Raw genomic sequence first — 17,924 nt, forward strand, 5'->3', positions numbered from 1 at the left:
CTAATAAAACTGAGCCAAACCTAAGTTCATTTGTACTTCAAAACTGCTACATTTAGGCCTTTAGAAGGGGACCAGATTCATTCAGTGGAATGAATTCATCTTGAAGTTAAATTACCAACTAAATAGAATAAGCTGTGATTTTAAGATAGATGTTTTAAATTTCACTAAACTCATTGGCTAGAAATCCTAGCGCTTAAAATCAGATGTCATGCTTGGAGATGTTCTGTAATACATTTGTTAAAATCTGTGTGGGAACTCACAGAAGTGGTGAGAGGAGAAGATACTGACAATTATTGGAGCGCAGAGGGAGGAAGGCATTCAGTTGAAATCATGTTTCATTCTTCCAGATTTGTTACATTAGAGTGTGACTGAATAGTGCTGCACAATCAATGCTTTGCAAATGTCATTTGCTCAAAACACCACTTCCCCATTTAATGACTGGCTGTTGAATACTTTGTATATCTAGCATTTTCTCTTCTGCTATTTTGAGAATACCATGCTAGTGCTCAAACTGTCTACTTCTATCAGTATTATAATAATCTGAGTACAAATGACTGTAATTGAAGATTCTTTTCTGATACCACCCAGCAACTATAGGAAAAAATATATATATATTTTGCCTTTTTTGTACTACTACTTGGAGTGAGAAAGTGGAAAAAGTAACGCACCAACGTTAGCCTTTGAAACTCCCTTTTTCTGCTTTACTTGTGTGTCATTTTGAATTGTTTAGTGTGATTATCAGTTTAGGTTATTTTAGTTTGTTTCTAAAGTCCCTTTTCTGGTCTTTGCAGTTGTTTTTCTTCCATAAAAGCTACAACAATCCATGGAAGTTTGAGGAGGAGTAAGTATACAGAATAAGTGATATATTTTGGGAAGAGTTATTACATTCTTTTTTTATAGGTTAATACAAGCAGTCAGGTTAAGTCTGAGGAGGACAATGAAAGTATGAAAGAAAGATGTTTTAATATCCTTGGGTAGAAAGTTATTCATCTTTGATTAACTTCCAATGCTGACTACTGCGTGACAGTTTGAGAAATATACTACTGCTGTTGATTCTCTTTTGTAAGAGTGTTCAGCATGAAGCAAAATGTAATTTCTTCAGAGAAGAGCATTAACCTTGTATTTCTACACTTCTGTCAATTTACTTCCATGCTTCTGCCTTTATTTATTAGGTCTCTTGTATTCAGCAGCACTACAGCTAGTATTTAAATGTGCAGACACCAGTATGGAAGAGCATCCATGTTATGGAAGAGTATTTAGGCCCAGTGATTCTAGTTATTTAGGATGAAAGTTATGCTGAGATAAGTGCTCTTGAGTGAGATATGGTGTTTATGAACTAAGAGCATAACTGACCAACACAGTGGCAGAATTTATCAAAGCTACTTAAGCAACAAATTCTTAGCTATTGCTCTTTGCTATTGTTTTGAAAGTAACGTATAGTGCTTTCTGTTATACATTAGCATTCTGCACTGTTTCAATATATCTAATTTCAAAACAAAACACAAAACTCTCAAAAACATGCAAATCCAGTTTGGGTGGAAACATGCAAAGAAGAGAAGCACTATATAGGAAGAAAGGAACAAGAGTCTATGATGCCTTCACCTCTGTTCATGGAGAAGGGTGTAATACTTGAAATACTCACAGAAAGGGACAAAGCATTTCATTCAGCATCAACTTAGCTCAGCCTTTGTTCATGCTCAGAATTCCGGAAGATGGAAGTGATCTTCATCTCCCACTGTGTATGTTGCTGCTGGCTTTTCTGGAGCCATGGTTCATTCAAAAAGTTTTATTGTCTTAACTGCTAATTGTGCTGACCCAGCATAACACCGGAACTGACCTACGTCTGCACAAAATATCAAGGTAGAAACATGACTGCCACAAGCAGTCAGAGCTGAGGACTGGGGCAGAGTATTCCTTTAAGAAAGAGATGACATTTGTAGAAGAGAGGCCAAAGTGCACAACTGGACTGACAGTAAACAGCTGAGCAAATCTAGCATGCAATATATGGAGCTCAATAGATATAGAGATCCATAATGTTATTTTAAAGTCATCTTTTCCCATACAATTGTATTTAAATTCTGTACAATTTGCTGCTTCTTTCTGACAAAATAATTTGCACCTGCGTTTTGCCTGTGTAAAGCAGAAGTGTTCTTGCTGCTCTAAGAAAAGAAGTTATTGACTTTGAAAATAATAATAGACATTATGCAGTCATGCTCTTATTTTCTTAATAGTCAATTTGCATACATTAGGTGTCCAGATTAGATGAAACCATGCCCTTTTGTTGCATATGCTTCATTGAAATAAAAAGAGAGAACCCTGTGTGGTTTGTAACATTTTGTAATTAAAGTATGAATTTAATGCTCAGGACATAGCATTTTGCTAAAACTGATGCTGCGCCTGTGTTTGATTGAATAGCCATTGGTTCAGCAAAGGTAGATACTTAATTTACTACATGTGACTTTCTAACAGAATTGGACTTGCATATGAGATGCTCTAAATAATCTGCATTTATGGCTTAATACTTGTTCCAATTATAATGGTTTTCTTCCAAAAGAGAACTGGAAAAAATTAGGAAGTTCTATTGCCATTTGGTTCCTAGAAGAGGTCTCTGATTTCGAGCTTAATCTTTGCAGACACTACCCTGTATGTAACTGGTAATCACAGCTGCAAGTTGTCATTGCTGTGGGATGTTCAGGTCTGTTTTCCTGGAACAATAAATCTTATAAAGATACCATAATGAGCAATCTGTTTTTCAGTCATAGGGTCAGGTGTGGTTACCAGGTGCAGGTAAATCATTTAGTACCACACAGCTGTCATATGGTATAATGAGAAGGGAAAGTTCAGAAGGTCTTCTGTTGGCAGATAAAAAGTTTTGTCAGTTTTGCTTTTGTTCACAGCTTTAGCATGAGTAAAGAAGTAAAAAAGAGGCCATGTAGCTATTCAACACCTTCAGGAAGCTCCTGATTCAGCAATTGCTATAGTCATGCTTGTCAAATTGTTAGGTACTTGCGTAGACCATTCTTACTGATATATATATGTATTAGATCTATGGAATTGCATGGCATTATTACTAGCAGAAGAATTTAATGATTTAGCAAAAGGTATACTTCTGACAGGTACAACACTGAACATTGTCTTTCATGTTGCCAGCTGGTGGCTTTCAGTTAACACTGTTGATTTGCCAAGTTAGATTTTAATCTTCTAAACAGTCTCTTCAGCCAAGGTTAGCTGAAACTTCCTTCAAGCTATACAGTACCCTATGAGAAACCTAGCCCTTGATCTGCTCTGTTTCTCTACTTACTCCGTTTTGAAATAGTTTATGATCCTTCCTTGGAAATGGAAAGCTTGACTGTTGAACTCTTACTAGCAATTGGCTCTGTATTAAAAAATAAAAAGAAAAAAGAAAAACCCTGCCAGAGCTCAAAAATATTTTACTGTTGCAAGAAAGCATATGAATACTGAAGTGAATGTGGATATTTTGTCAACAAATCTAGGATTTTAAAGGTGTTTTTTTTTAAGTGGATGGAGGATGATTCTGTCTTGCTCAGTGTGCCTTTAAAGGGATGTATATAACTATAGCCACACAAGAAAAGGAGCATCTGATGAGGCAATTTAACTAGAGAGGTTTAATAATTAAACTGCCTCTGCAACATGTACACACATCTTATTTCTTCTTATTTCTTCTTTAGAGTAATTAGCACTGTTGAAACTGTAGCATTAACTTGAATTAAATGCCTGAGACCTAACTTTCAAAACCGTTATTCTTTTTTTTTTTTTTTCTCGAAGGATTCCCCCCAGTTTTTCATCTTGGGCAGTACTTTTTGCTATAGAAATGCACTGTAGTCCTCCTTTAGAGTGCTAGATGGACAGTATTTGGCTTGAATGTTGTATGGGGATTGTAAAAATAAATTTTGTATAAAGGAGGTAGGATTACTGGACTGACTGTGAGAGGTTTTTGGACAGATTTCTTTCTTCTCAGAAGTCTATTACAGAGAACAGTAAGGAGCTGTAGCTCACTATCAAATATAAAAATTAATAAAACTTCTTTTTTTTTTTTTTGGATGCAGTTATGAATTTGAGCTTAGTTGTTCATATAGACAGACAAAATTCCATTTACTAACTTCTTACTAAAGTTCACTTCTGTATTTCCAGATATTAAAAAAAAAAACAAACAAACAGGACAATACAAGATCACCACAAGCAAAATAAAAATGGAAAATTCAGTGTTCTATTTCTCCTTTCCACTGAATATGCTTCTGTCTCTCCCTCAGACTTATACTATTCCCCTCCTTATATGCTTTATAGCTGCTTATTTCTCAACCACCCACATATTTCTGAATCACTTAGTTATTTTGGTTATCAATTTCGTGAAATACTTCCTTTTGTTCTGTCTATTTTTAAATTTATTTTTCTTTTTTTATTGCTACGTTTGGGCAATTCTTCAGTAAATCAGAGAAGGATGTGCCCCCTTGCAATTGTGAAGAAATCTGGGACTGCTTAGAGTCAATTTGCCATAGCCTGTGAATCCATTAAGACGGTTGGACCTGCAGGAAAGGCCAGGAACAGTAACATTTTTCCAGAGGTTATTCCTTAATCTCATCATCTACCTCAAGAAGTTGTGCTTTCTCTTTGGAGGGAGGAGTTTTATGATTCTATAGTGTCTATTTGTTGAAAGTTTTTAGATCAGCATCAAGTGGATGATGCAGAGGCTCCACACAATTCCTGTAATATGTGTTTTGACCAGTTTTTCCACAAAATGGAGAGCTGTGCAGTCAGGAGTATTCATGAGATTCAGCTTATGAGCTGGTGATCCAGATCTCTACTGTATCAAATCTTTGCAAATTACCCCCTTTGGCATCAGCTTCATATGATATCATCTTTATTAAACAATGAGAGCAGTATTTCATGATATCATGCATCTTTTCTGAAGACTTGGCATGTTCTCTAAAGTTAGGGTGAATCTCGTGAAGATACTTCAGGAGTATGTTTTTTTTCCTTGATATTTGTTTAGACTTTGAACTTGCTCTTGAAATGCTTGGTTTCTTAACACCTTTCATCTGTATACTTCTTTTTCCTTTCTTAGATTTAGGGACTTTCTGCAGAATTACAGTCTAATCAAAATAAGATCTTTTAAAATATGAGAAATTGAGTGCACTTTAGCTTGATAAAATATTAAGCTTTCCTTCAAGTGATCAAAATCTGAAATCAGATATAAGTTAATGCTGTATCTACAAAAAGTTTCTTCAGTGATTGCAGCTGGTCTAACTGTAGCACTGGTCAAGTTGTTTTTTTTTTTTTTTTCCATATAGCAATTATCATGATGGTAGAATTTTTAAAGTAAGAGACTGTGATGTAAAAGAAAGCTTTGATTTTTTTTTTTTTTTTCCTTCAGAGACAAATAGGGAGAAATCTTTCATATGACTATACATACAATTATGAGAAACTGTCCAATCAGAAATGCTGTTCTGTGGGAGAAAACAAGATACTTGTCTTATGATTAAATGTCTCATTGAAAATCTTCTTAGTGGCTCAGAATGCAAGATTCGATGATGCTTTTGGAGTGAAAATTCTTGATTTATTTGCTTTGAGTAGGCTGTCCAGCAAGCAGGGATGTTGCCTTCGGTCAGAATTCTTTTTTCCATCCCGAACAATGAAAAGTAATGGAAACACCAGTGTATTTTCACACGAACTGAGTGTTCTACTTCTGTCTCAGCTTTATGTTAATGGCTGACTACTGAGAGTTAATTCTGCCACCCCATTTACAAGATAAAATGCTTTTCATTATGAGTGAATCCCAAACAATGCTGTAATCAATACAAATGAAAAGGTCTGTCACACTGGTGGCTCATACTCACATGATAGCGATTCAAAGTATATTCTTGTGTTTTTTGGTCAGACCTTCAGCTGATGATTTGGCTCTGATTTAGTTATGTTCTTGTATAATGGCATTCATCAGAACATCTGAGTTCATCAAGCACCGTGATTTGTGTCATGAGTTGAATTTTTGTTTTCTTTTTTTTTAATCTTATCTTTACCCAAGGGAGACAATTGCTTGTGGAGAAGATTGCCTTTGAACGTTCTGATCCTTTATTATATTTATGGTACTACGCTCTGTGTATTACTGTGTATTTTAGTCTTTTCTATATCTGAGCAATCTGCACCAGTTTTCACTGCTGGTTGTTATGATGTTCAAGACCTTATTTCTTTGTATCTCCCCAGCTGAGGTGTTTTATGAGTGTTTTATTTTTCTTTTGTACAAAAGTAAATTACTACAACTTTTTATATGAGGTTCAATGCAGTATAAGCACAGGTTTAGGAGTTAATCCCATTCAATGTCATATTGAAAGAAATGGGTGAGGAGCTCTGTTTTTTAACTATCATGCGACAGTACTTGAATGGAGTATTGTATCCCAAACATTATATTCACCAAATTCAGTGTGTTTACATATGATTTCTGCTGATCAGGTTCTTTGGAAGAAGCTACTGATACTTAAAACCTGGGATTTATTTGGAGCTGGGGCTGGTTGTGTTTCTGTTTGCCTTGAGGTTTCTGAAATGATCACAGTCTGAAATAGGAGTGGAAAGAAAAGGATGTTTATGTGACTATGAATGAACGTATTCCTCTGAATAAACTTAGCACCAGTATTCATGAAAGTATATTTCAATGTCAGGTGAATGAATAATAAGGTATAACGAGGACCAGGAGTTTCTGCCTTTATTGTTAGAGTCCATTTTAATGATATTAAAATAAGTACTCTGCTTTTTGTGTAAGAATAGCAACTGTGTTGTACAGTGTACAACTTGTGGAATTCTTGTATGGGAACTCTCATTCAGCATCCTCCTGCTACTTCCAGTGTACATCTGTATAACAAAATTTTGGATTCATAATATGGTCATGTGAAAGACTTCAAAAATATGGTTTTAATATCAGAAGAATAGACTGGTTGTGAGTTTCAGATGTGTTTATATCCATGGCTACTCTGCCCAAAATCTCAGTTACTTAAAATAAATAAAATAAAATCTGAATTATTTTTGGCTCTCAAGATTTAGCTTCCTAGGAAGAAATAAAAAAAAAGCATTTCTGTGAAATGGTAAATGAAGGAAGAAGTATGGGATTGGAAAAAGTTGATGAACAGCAACAAGGGATCATTTTGATTTGTTCTGATTTTATGAAGCGTAGATTTTACAAATGTATGGATTTATTTTGTGGTATTAAAGAAGAGTCCAGTAGTTACATCTGATCTAAATCTCAAACATTCTGATGCTGTCAGTGAAACACAAATACTTTTTTTTGCTATTAACTTTATAGAGATCTTTCTTCATATATGGGTGCGAAATCTTTTTAATTAGAGGTACTAAATATTCAAAAGATAAAAGCTGCTTCATGTCCTGTTCTCAGGTACCTTTCTTCATTATCTTTGCGCTCTGTAAGGCAGTAATGAAAATGAATGATTCCTATAAAAACAAAAACTTTGTTTTTGTCTGATGTCATACTTGGCCTCACATATATACAAAATATGAATCTTAGCAAATACCATGTTTAGTAAAATTTATAAGAAAAGAAAAAAGCATATGTAAATAAAAGGTACAGAGCAATTTTCAGTATTAAAGTGTATTGCTTCTTGTTTTTTGTTTTAACCATCTGTATTCTTTCACACATGGCTTTAAAGGAATTCCTATGTATGTGTGTCCAGGGCATCAGACATTAAATTATGTCTTCTCTTAGAGAAATCTACTAAGTGTTCTCAACAATGAGATAATCACATAGAAATATCGGGGAAAGAGAGAAACAAAAACATGCATTCTTTAAGATTTTATTCTTCTTTCCCTTATGCTTGGGGAAGATGCAAGTTTTCTCCATTTAATGCCCTAAACCTTGACAGTTAACTAAAGATCTGCTGTAGGATGGGTCTGTGTTGCGTATTGGCAACACAGTAGTGGCAGCTACAGCCATACAACTGGGGAGAATTGCTGTATGTGAAGTCAACTGATCTTGTGTTGCTCACTCTGTTTTACTACTCTTGCTTAGGTATGGGAATTATTTTTTAATTTAATTATTTTTTCAGGGTAATGGTGGGGAACATGGAGGTCTGTTATCCGACTCTGCTGTACTGTAATATCAAATCGGTGAAATTGAGGAGATCAGGTCTTGGTAGGCGATAGGGCTGAGGAGCACAGATTACCAGAGGTGCAGGCCTTCATTATCAAAGAAGCAGCAGTCTCTCAGAGTGGTGTTGGTAAAGCAAAAAGTCTGTTTTAGTGGGCCAGTTTGCTATGTTTGGCATAAAAAGCATATGATTGCATCTGACAGTAGACCTATTCAAGAACAGGGTTGCATACAGGATCCAGTTACATCCCATATATTTCTGTACCAATCAGAGACAGCTCCTGAGGCTGCAACTCTGTGTAAAACGGGGGCATGGGAGAAGCTTTGGCTGATTCCACTGAAGCCATCAGACAATGATGAATGTTCTTTCTGCTGCCAGAAAGCAGCATAAGAAACTGTTGCAATGGGCATGCACAAATCACGCTCTATGGTCAGTGATGACAGCACTTGCCTTCTTTGGGGATGTATCAGCTTTTGTTTGCTCTCTTCACGAACAAAGAAGAACCAGAGTAGTGCCTGTTTTTTAATAGAAGAGAATTTTTCTGCTGCATTTTACCTCATTTCCAACTCTACCACAATGCTGTCACAAGGTCCACTCTAGAGCTGACTTTTATTAACAGAATTGTTCCTTATCCCAGAAGAGAGATTCAGATCAGCAACATATCCCATTCTAGGAAAATTGTGTCTTCAGCTCTGGATTATGATGCACAAGTATCTTCACTGCTTAGCTACAGGAAAAGCAAATTTCTGCTGTGACATTTCTGTTTAGCATCATGGTCAGCTGGAGAATGTAATAGATGTAATAACAGCTTTTCTGCTTTTTTTCCTCCTCTCTCATTTAATAGACTACCATGGTTGTATGTAAGCTCTTAATTTTTTGGTTTGTTTGTTTTCTGGGGAGGGGTGGGAGTGCATGCAGTGAACAGATGGACTAAATATGGTTGTTGTAGGGTAAATGAGAAGCAATGAAAATGCAGTCTTTCTCTTACAGCAACCTGCTCCAGTTGTGGTGCCACAATATGGCAGATTGTTACTTCTAGTGCAGTATCTTGCTCTCACACTGTATCAATGACTAAGGGCAACTAAAACTCTCCAAATTCTTCAGAAACTACAAAATACAAAAAACACATGTAAGATGAAGTGGACTGGTTTTTTTTTTTTTTTTCTTTGAGAGTTGGGTACTTTATTAGCATAGACTTCTAGAGATCTCTCAGATGTTTTTCAAGGAACAGATCAGAAAAAGTATTACAAAAGGATGACTAAGAACAATCTTATTTTCCCTACATATAGGAGCAAAATAGTGGTACATATCCACTTTGCATAGAATATAAAATGCAGTCCTTGACTGAATTTCTGAAAGAAGTCAAGCAGACAAAGTAACCAGGGAGTTTACGTTTGTGCCAGTGCTCAAATTGAGAGCTGCATTTTTTTGTTGTTTTCCTATCTTGAGAGGGAGTATTCTTTTATACTTCCCTCTTTTCTAATTGCTGGATTGTTGAGAAATGCTTTAAGAACATCTGTTTTTACTGATTATAGACTCCTTCATAGCCATTTGAGGAAAAACTCTGGACTAGATACATGTCTACCCTGATTTGGTAGGCATGTTTGTGTTACTGTAGTGAAATGAAAATACTGAACTTCCACAGTTTGGAGGTTTTTCTTCGTTAGGACAGATCAATGAAAGAAAAAATGAGACTTAGCTAAAACATCCATGACACAACTTTTTGAAACTATATCTAAGAAAATCTGGAAAAATAAAGTATGCCTATATTGTTAGCTTTTCTGGGGGTACTTTTATTATGGATGAGCTTAATATGATCTCTAATGCAAGATAAAGAAATATGTTTAATATAAATTATATAAAGATTTTTGAAGAAAAAAGTCTGCGTGAAGTTCTTAGTCTTATTTCTGTGAGAATGCAAGATTGGATAAATGGAATAACTGTCTTCTGAAACAAGATGACAGCCATTGCCTTGCATGTTGATTTAACATCATATGATGTGGGATTTATATAGAAAAATACTTGAATGTATTTCTGCCTAAATTACTCTCCTCAGAATCTATAACAATGGAAGGAGGGAAGAAATGTCAGTAGAACTTGCAGAAGATACTCTAGCATGCAGCAGCTGAAGCAATGTGAATGAAAGGTGTGGGATGTGAATGCAGTTCCTTGCTCTGAATAAATGCTCAAAAAGGCAGTGATCTTTGTCTACCACAGAGCATGAATTGTGTGGGCTGTCAGTTCCAAAAGCATGGTCAGCTTTGACCAGAATTGCTGTACTGCATCTCATGAGAGGGTTTAGCAGTTGCTGTATTCCAGTTTCTAGTACTTTACTTGCAGACCTGACAGATTGCAAAAGAAAAGCATCACAGCTTCAAGAAAAGGAAACTAACTTTCCAAAAGGTTCTGCGTATGAAAATACTGACGTTGCTTCCTACTTTCATCTATTCTTTTACTGAGTTGGAGCTGAAACTTACATAACTAATGTTTCTTACTAATGTGAAGAAAACGTACACAAAAGAGCAGCGTCTATGTCTTTTTTCAGGATTGGATCAGGAAAGCCTACGTCAGAAGATATGATTGGAAGTTGTCTTTCTCAGACTTAAACTACTTTGTCATTTACTGTGATAGATGATATACAATAGCTTCCAGATGTTCTGCTCACTTGCACTGCCCAACTACAGAGCTGAGGCTCTTGCTCCCAGCACCAGAATTAGGCATGATGATGTGAACTCCTACTGGGTCAAAGAACACCCTGTCACTGAGGGCAATCTTTTACTGATCCTCCTTGGGTCTGCTATTTTGGCTTCAGTATTTGTATATGGCCATCTGTAGCCTTTTTTTTTTTAATCAATTGCTTTCTGCTTGGGAAGCATTAATTTTGTCTTGTGCACCACTGTCCCCTCTACGAGAGCAGCTGGCATTAGCTGCCCTTCAGCAGCAATGGTCCTAGGCTTCTGTCCCTGCTTTGTTGGTCTCTCTGTGATGCCAGAGCTGTTACTGGACCTTCAAACTGTCAACACTGTATTTGTTTTTCTGAACCTGGCAGCTGATACCATGCACGTTGCTCTGGAGGAGGAGGGGTTATAACTGCAGCAGCTCTCCCCTCCTACTGTGCTCTTTTTCCCTCCAATTTCTTGGAGAGGTGCACTTTTCTACGTATGTGCATGGCTAGGCCATGGGACATGAGGTGAGGGGGCAGTCTGTTCTTGTGTGGTGGGTGTCACATGTGTGGTAATGTGGTAACATGGCAGGTGGGGAAAACTGTACAATGCTTTCCATTGTAAGCAACTGAACTTGGTGGTTCGGATGATACTTTTAAACTGTGTGCACTATGTTCTGCTCTAAGCACTGAACTGCTATGTGCTGCTATCTGCTGTGAAGAGAGCTTTCATTTTGGGAGTTGTAAGGCAGCTCCAATAATATATAGTGGAGTTCCAAAACAAGAAGCTCACAGTTTGAGGAGAAGCACTTTTGTTTCACTGGATTATTTTTCAGTGTCTTGTATATTCTGGTTAGCATGATTCCACATTTTTGTTCTTTTTTTTTTAAAAAAAAAAATATTTTTCTTATCCCCTCTGTTGCCTTTTGCCAAAGAATATGGAGAATCAGATTCCTCTGACTTCAATTATTCTCCACATATTCTTTCTCACCAGTTTGTAGTTCTCATGTTGTTGTTGATAACCCTGCAATATTTTAGGTTAGATAACGTGCAGCTGGAGAATTTTGCAAGTTTCTGCTTTGAAATAAATCACTGCTAATAAATGAAAGTAGTCAGAATGCACAACGTGTTTTGAAAAGGCACCTAACAGGTTAAGGGAATACATCTTAAATGAGTTTGGTGTCATTTTTCTTTCTTTCTGTGAACTAGAGGGAGTGGCAGGTTCATCAGCTGTTTTGATCAGAAACAATACAAACAAGTCTTTCTCAATCTCTTCTGCCAGTAACGCTCCTGCTTCTCCTTGATTTGCAAATAATCTTGCTTTACTACCTGTTGTTTTACTCTGTGCCATTATGCCCTGTTCATTTCCCTCTTTTTTGTCACCTTATCTGTCCCAGGGAATTGTACCTTTCTGTTTTATTACATCAAATGGGAATATTTCCAGGATATGTACAGCTGTACTCTTGAACTTGTGACATTTAAAGGGCAATAGAATGCTAATGTGACTAATAAAACAGAAAAATGGCTTTATATAAGTCAGTGCAAAAATGGCTCAACCTATCTTTTAAATGGACTAATTTCAACAACATTTGCTGATAGGGGCCTGGAGGGACACTGCAAAGCTTGAGGAATTGAGATAGAACTGTAAAAACAAAGAAAGCTGTTGTCATTCTCTTTTGCACCTTTAAAAGAGATCCGTCCAATCTTTCCTATTATGGGAGCTCTACCACCTATTTTCTGCAGATGATAATTCAGAAGGGTAAATGGCTGCATATTTTTGTGATACTTTTGTTGTTTTTGTAGTTCTGTTTTTGATTATTCAGTGAAACATTGTAATCTGGAAGTAATTTTATTATAATTCTTTAACATTGAATTTTGGATTACTGTTTGAGCGCATAAAATAAAAGCTTCACATTTTATAGTTTGTTTTTTTTTTCTAGCTAATGCTATGAGACCTAGAAGGATTGCAGGTCCTGTCCTTTCAGAATAGTAGTTAGGCCGCAATGATTCTCAGTATATGCCATGTAGCCACTGACTCATGAATTGATGTGGATGGATAGACAATAAAAGAAAACACCTACTGTTTTTACTTTTTTCTGATCTTATCCTTTTACCATTTTGACCTCATCCTTGCTATGTTAATCGAGGTTTCTCAGTTAACATGAAAGCCATCAGTTTTTCTGGGTTATACCAACAGTCAAAGGGCATTAAATAACCAGAACAGTTTGTGATTATAACTCACAGTAATACTGAGCTCTGTTATAATTCTGAATAGGGTTGGGTTATTTATTTAGTGATATGATTAAAAAAGAAATTTGGGGATTGGAAGTTAGGAATTGTATGTTAGCTAAAATTTGCTACTTGCAGTAAAAGAATTTTTTTTTCTATTTCTTTAATAACAGTAACAACAGAAAAACCCATAGTTACCCAGGGAATACACAGATACAGATCTTTTATGACAGCTGTTTAAAAGTACTTTTGACTAATTATTATTAAAAGCTTATTAAAATGTTTCTTTCTTTAAAGCAAGCCATGCTCTTTCATCTTTTTTCTTTTTCAGTAATGTGTCATCAATTAAGATGTTTTGATGTGGAAAATTACTGCTTCAGGTCTGAAGAGAATGACAATAATGTTTCAGTTATAATTTCAGAATTAGTAACACCAATTCACCTTTCCTAGTGGAAAAGAAACATGGTCACCTCATGAACCTTCCATGCTGGAGGTGAAGTTCTGTCTCCACTCAAACAATCAGTGACACTGTTTTCTAAAACTTGATTTTTGGATATATAGGAAGCTATATTCTGGTTTCTGTTTGCTGATGTACCTCAAGCTTTTCTTCCTCTTCCCTCTGAGTGCCATGTTCTTGTTTTAACTTGTTACTCTAGCCCAGCTTCCTGCTACTGTGAGGGAGGTTTTCTTGGATGCAGTGGAAGGATGGAGTTAGCCCAACACATCTAAGCTGACTGTCCTGCATAAGCTAATGTAGGTACTGGAGCTCAGGACGGTGGAGCACTGTATAGGCTTATTTAAGGAGAAATATATGGAGGTAAATCTATTCATGCTATTGTGTGTAGTCTTTCTTAACAGACTAGTATTTCCGCAGCATGTAAGATGATATAAATGACAGTGGACAACTCTTCACTGAATAGTTGTGTATGTAGGTGTATCTTTCAAGAACCTCCTATAGGTCAAAAACTAGATATGTTAACAGAGTAGTAGAATGGTTTTTTTCACTCTAGTTGCTGCTGTTTATAATTTTACCCAGTATTAGTTACAAAATAAGTCTTTTCTTTGTCGGGACTAATGTCTCTTCTCAATTTCTCCCATCAGCTTTTGATGCCTACTTGCAGATTGTTTCACATTCTCACAGCAGTTCTGTTTTCCTTCTTTCCCTTTGACTCTAGATTTTCTCTGGAAATAGAAAGGACTTGTGAGAATGATTTTCCTTTGCTCACTTTCCAAATTTAGCGTACTTTAGGAGATTTTACCGCAATCTGATCTCCAGTTGGAAATAGTTGGGGTACACTCTCTGTAGATGTAGTGGTAATTTCAAGACTGCTCGTAGTTAGGCTTGAAGGTTAAAAAAATTCTTCAGACTTATGCAGAAAATATGAATTGAACAAAAGTTAAGAAAAGCTAAGAAAAATTTGACATTGTTCAATAACATTTATCTAGCAAGACTGAATGTGATTCCTTGGGTGGGTGGTACTATAAGAGGAAAGGATGTTTTCTCTCTATTGTGTTACAGAGGAGTGAAATATGTTCTGAATTAATATGTGGCCTCTCAATTTAAATCCTACTTTTCAATGTCACTAATAGTTTTCTTAGTATTTTCTGGCAATTTCCATGAAATGTTTTCTCTCCATATGCTTTCCATCTTAATATACCACACAGTATCTTCCCACACCTGCAGCTTTGTGATAGTCCATCACAATGCAGTCCTTTTGAAAGAATTTTTTATTTGTCTGTAATACTACAACATTTCTATACATGTCAGATACATGGCTCAAATAAAGACAGCTCTGAACAATCTTTGTGATTTTTATCTTGCTGGAAATTTGCACGAGAACATTTATTCTTCCTTTCCCATAGTAAAAATTCAAGGAATGTTTATGTAAAGTGAGCTAGAAAGAGTCCAAGGCATGAATTAATAGATTAGTGTTTACCTGCGTGTTTTTTTTGTTTAATCATCTATGATCTTAAGTGGAAGTGTCCGCCTTTCTCATCTTTCTCTATCTGTTGCTCAAAGAATATTGTTATCTCTAGAACCTTTGTGAGAGGTAATATTGGATGTTTTATCCTTTATTTATGTAGCTGTAGTCACAACAGGCAAAGGGCAAACTCATGCTTTAATAAATGTGTATAATTTTGTAGTCTTTAATCTTAAGTTAATATGATCTTCAGTTTTACAATGTAATAAGTGATGACCTCAAGTGATTATTATATGTGCAGTATCTTTTTCATCTGTGTAGCCAGTAATGGGCTTGAGATCATAATCCATGGGCGATTATTCATTTTGGCAACACCTTTGCTTGAGACCTATCATGTTTCTCAAAAAATACTTCAGAAATATTAGGATTTGCTAATGGTCTCCTATTGATGATGGTAGCCTTTCAAAATAAAAATCTATTTTTTAAAAAAAATCTTGTTTCTCACTAAATTTGTCAAGAAGGTATATTTTAAAAAAGGTGTAATAGTACTGCTTATAGGATTTGAACACTGATGCTACAGCCTAGTGATAAAAACAATTTCTTTGTCTGACAACTGTAAGGATCTGGAGCTCTGTAGGAAAGTCCAAGAAGGAATACAATAAATGTGTATACAAGCATGGCTGTGCTTAAAAAGGGTTAGTCTGGTTGGCAAGAGCTACTAGGTTGTTCACTAAGAGCAACAGTGCTTTCCTGAGAGTGTGAGTGGCTCTTGGCTCTCAGCTCTGCCAAGTTCTACATGATCCAGGCTGAGAGCTGGATTGATAACCATTGCATGCGTTTGTTTGCTTTCCTTACTGGTGATCGAGGTGCATATTTTTATTTACTCCAGTCTCTCAAGAAGTAAGCTGCCAGGGAAGTGTGATAGTTGGGTAAACCCAGTCTTTTTTTCCTGGAAAATCACGTTATGGGGTTTGGCTATTTTTCTGACTGTATAATTTGGTGGATGTTTTCAGCCAGTTTTGACAAAAGTGTGTTGAAAGAGGATGGGGAAGTCTTTTCCTTTCAATGCTGTGCTTTCTTTTTTCCTTTTTTTTTTTTTCCCTTTACAAAACCTTTACGTTATGCTCTAAATCTTAATTAAAAAAGTAGCTTCTTGGCTTGACTCAGCAATCCAAAGGCAATCCATACTACAGAATATTTATTTCCCCCTGTTGTTCTGCTATTAGAAATGCATCTCATAGTTCTTAGTTTCTACACTAGGTAGAGCTGCTATTGGAGTCAAGAGTTTTCTAGCTCCAAATGTTCCTCTATTCCTTCTTCTCTTCCTGTATGGACTTTGCTGTTTGGTGATTTATTCAGTCTCCAGTTTGTCTTTAGTTGGGGCATTTACCCCATGTACAGTAATTTCAGAACCAGAAAAAGTCTGTGTTCTTGAAGGATTTGGGATCTCAGTCCATGATCAGAAGATGCACAGTTTGAGTGGAAATACTCCAGGAATGAGCATACACACAGCTTACATTTTGTAAGCATCATACAAGGTGTTTTTTGGCCAACTTTTCTTTGTCTGCCTTTAATGACATCTTGCTTAGGTTTTATTAAAATACTAGTCTTACCTCAGATATCGATCAGATTTATTATGAAATTTTTGGGTTTTGAACAGGAAGAACTAAGATACCATCTCCTCCTTCTGTGTGCCCTAACACCAGGCTGACTGTACCTAAGCTGACTCTGAGACACATTTTTCTACCTTTGGTTAAAAGGCTGCAGTGATGTAGGTTCCACTGCTTCACTTTGCAGCCTGATTTATCACCTGATTAGTTTTGTAGTTAGATTCTTTCATACTATCTGTTATACTTTCTTTTTTTTTTTTTTGTAAACGTATTTCTATTTATCATCACAGGCAACTCTCTCTTCCTCTCTCTCCAGACAAACCAGTTTGTTTATCTTTCCTAGCAGATGTATCTCCATATTTCTGAATCACATTTCCACTGGGTTCTCTCCAATCTATCTCCATGTCTCTTACTATTTGGTTTTCCAGAACTGGACTCAGAGTTGAGTCCATCTGAGGTTTCACAAGGAACAACCAGAGAAAATTAATGTCTTTCAAATGGGACGTGCATAAGCCTTTCAGTATTAGAAGTACTGATGCCTTGCTAGTTATTTCCCAATTTTTATTTTCCCATTTGGCTACTTCTTCTTGGATTTAAACACTTAGCTTTTTTACTGTATTTTTGTGTAAGGGGTGGGGGCTGAAGTGCAGTATTGGATAGAGGGGAGCAGAGATGGGAATGGCAACACTTTTAAACTGGGTTAAGAGAGGGACTGTGGGTTAGCTAGTAGCTATGCCCAAACACAAGAAGAGAGGATCCACACACTTCACAGAGGTGGGAGGATGACAGACAATGGACATAAGTGTAACAAAGAGAAACTGAGACAAGGTATAAGAGAAAACAGTCCATCAGTGGAATAGATTGCCCATTGCTGGTTATGACTGCAGGTTATGATGTCTCCACCCCTGGCTTTAGCCAGTCAGATCTTGAAAACCTTTCTGAGCAGCCTGGTTTTATTCTTTGAGCAGAAAGTTGGGCTATATTCTTGAGATCCATTCCAACCTGAATTTTCCTATTATTGTTTCTTTGGTTGTTCTGGTCCTTTTCAGAAGGATACTGTACTAAATACTTTAAACATAATCCTATTTCATTTTCAGTCATTAGTGAAGATACTGCCAAACACTGGACTCACAAAAGTTCTCTCAGAAGTTCCATTTCAGACTTTGGAAAATTCCTAATATGTTTTATTGAGTATGTTTTAAAATCAGGTATTTATGCACTGACATTTTCTTTGGATTGTGTTTTGCTGATGTGACAACATCATGTGGGTGTGTCAAAAAAAAAAAATTAAGTAGAATATGAATGTCATATCTTCTCTACTTTATGCCAATCATTCTTACAAATATACCATATGAAACTGGTATGAGTTATGCTTGTTTTATTACTGGTTTTT

General features: G+C 36.2%; 1 long non-coding RNA gene across 1 annotated transcript in view; it reads left to right on the forward strand.

Moving 5' to 3' along the window:
* Positions 1-17,924, forward strand: part of LOC116243079 (uncharacterized) — a 46,963-nt gene that overhangs the window by 20,926 nt on the left and 8,113 nt on the right. The window lies entirely within an intron of this gene.

The sequence above is a fragment of the Phasianus colchicus genome, chromosome 2, assembly GCF_987193195.1.
Source record: "Phasianus colchicus chromosome 2, bPhaCol1.hap1.1, whole genome shotgun sequence".
Lineage (NCBI taxonomy): Eukaryota > Metazoa > Chordata > Aves > Galliformes > Phasianidae > Phasianus > Phasianus colchicus.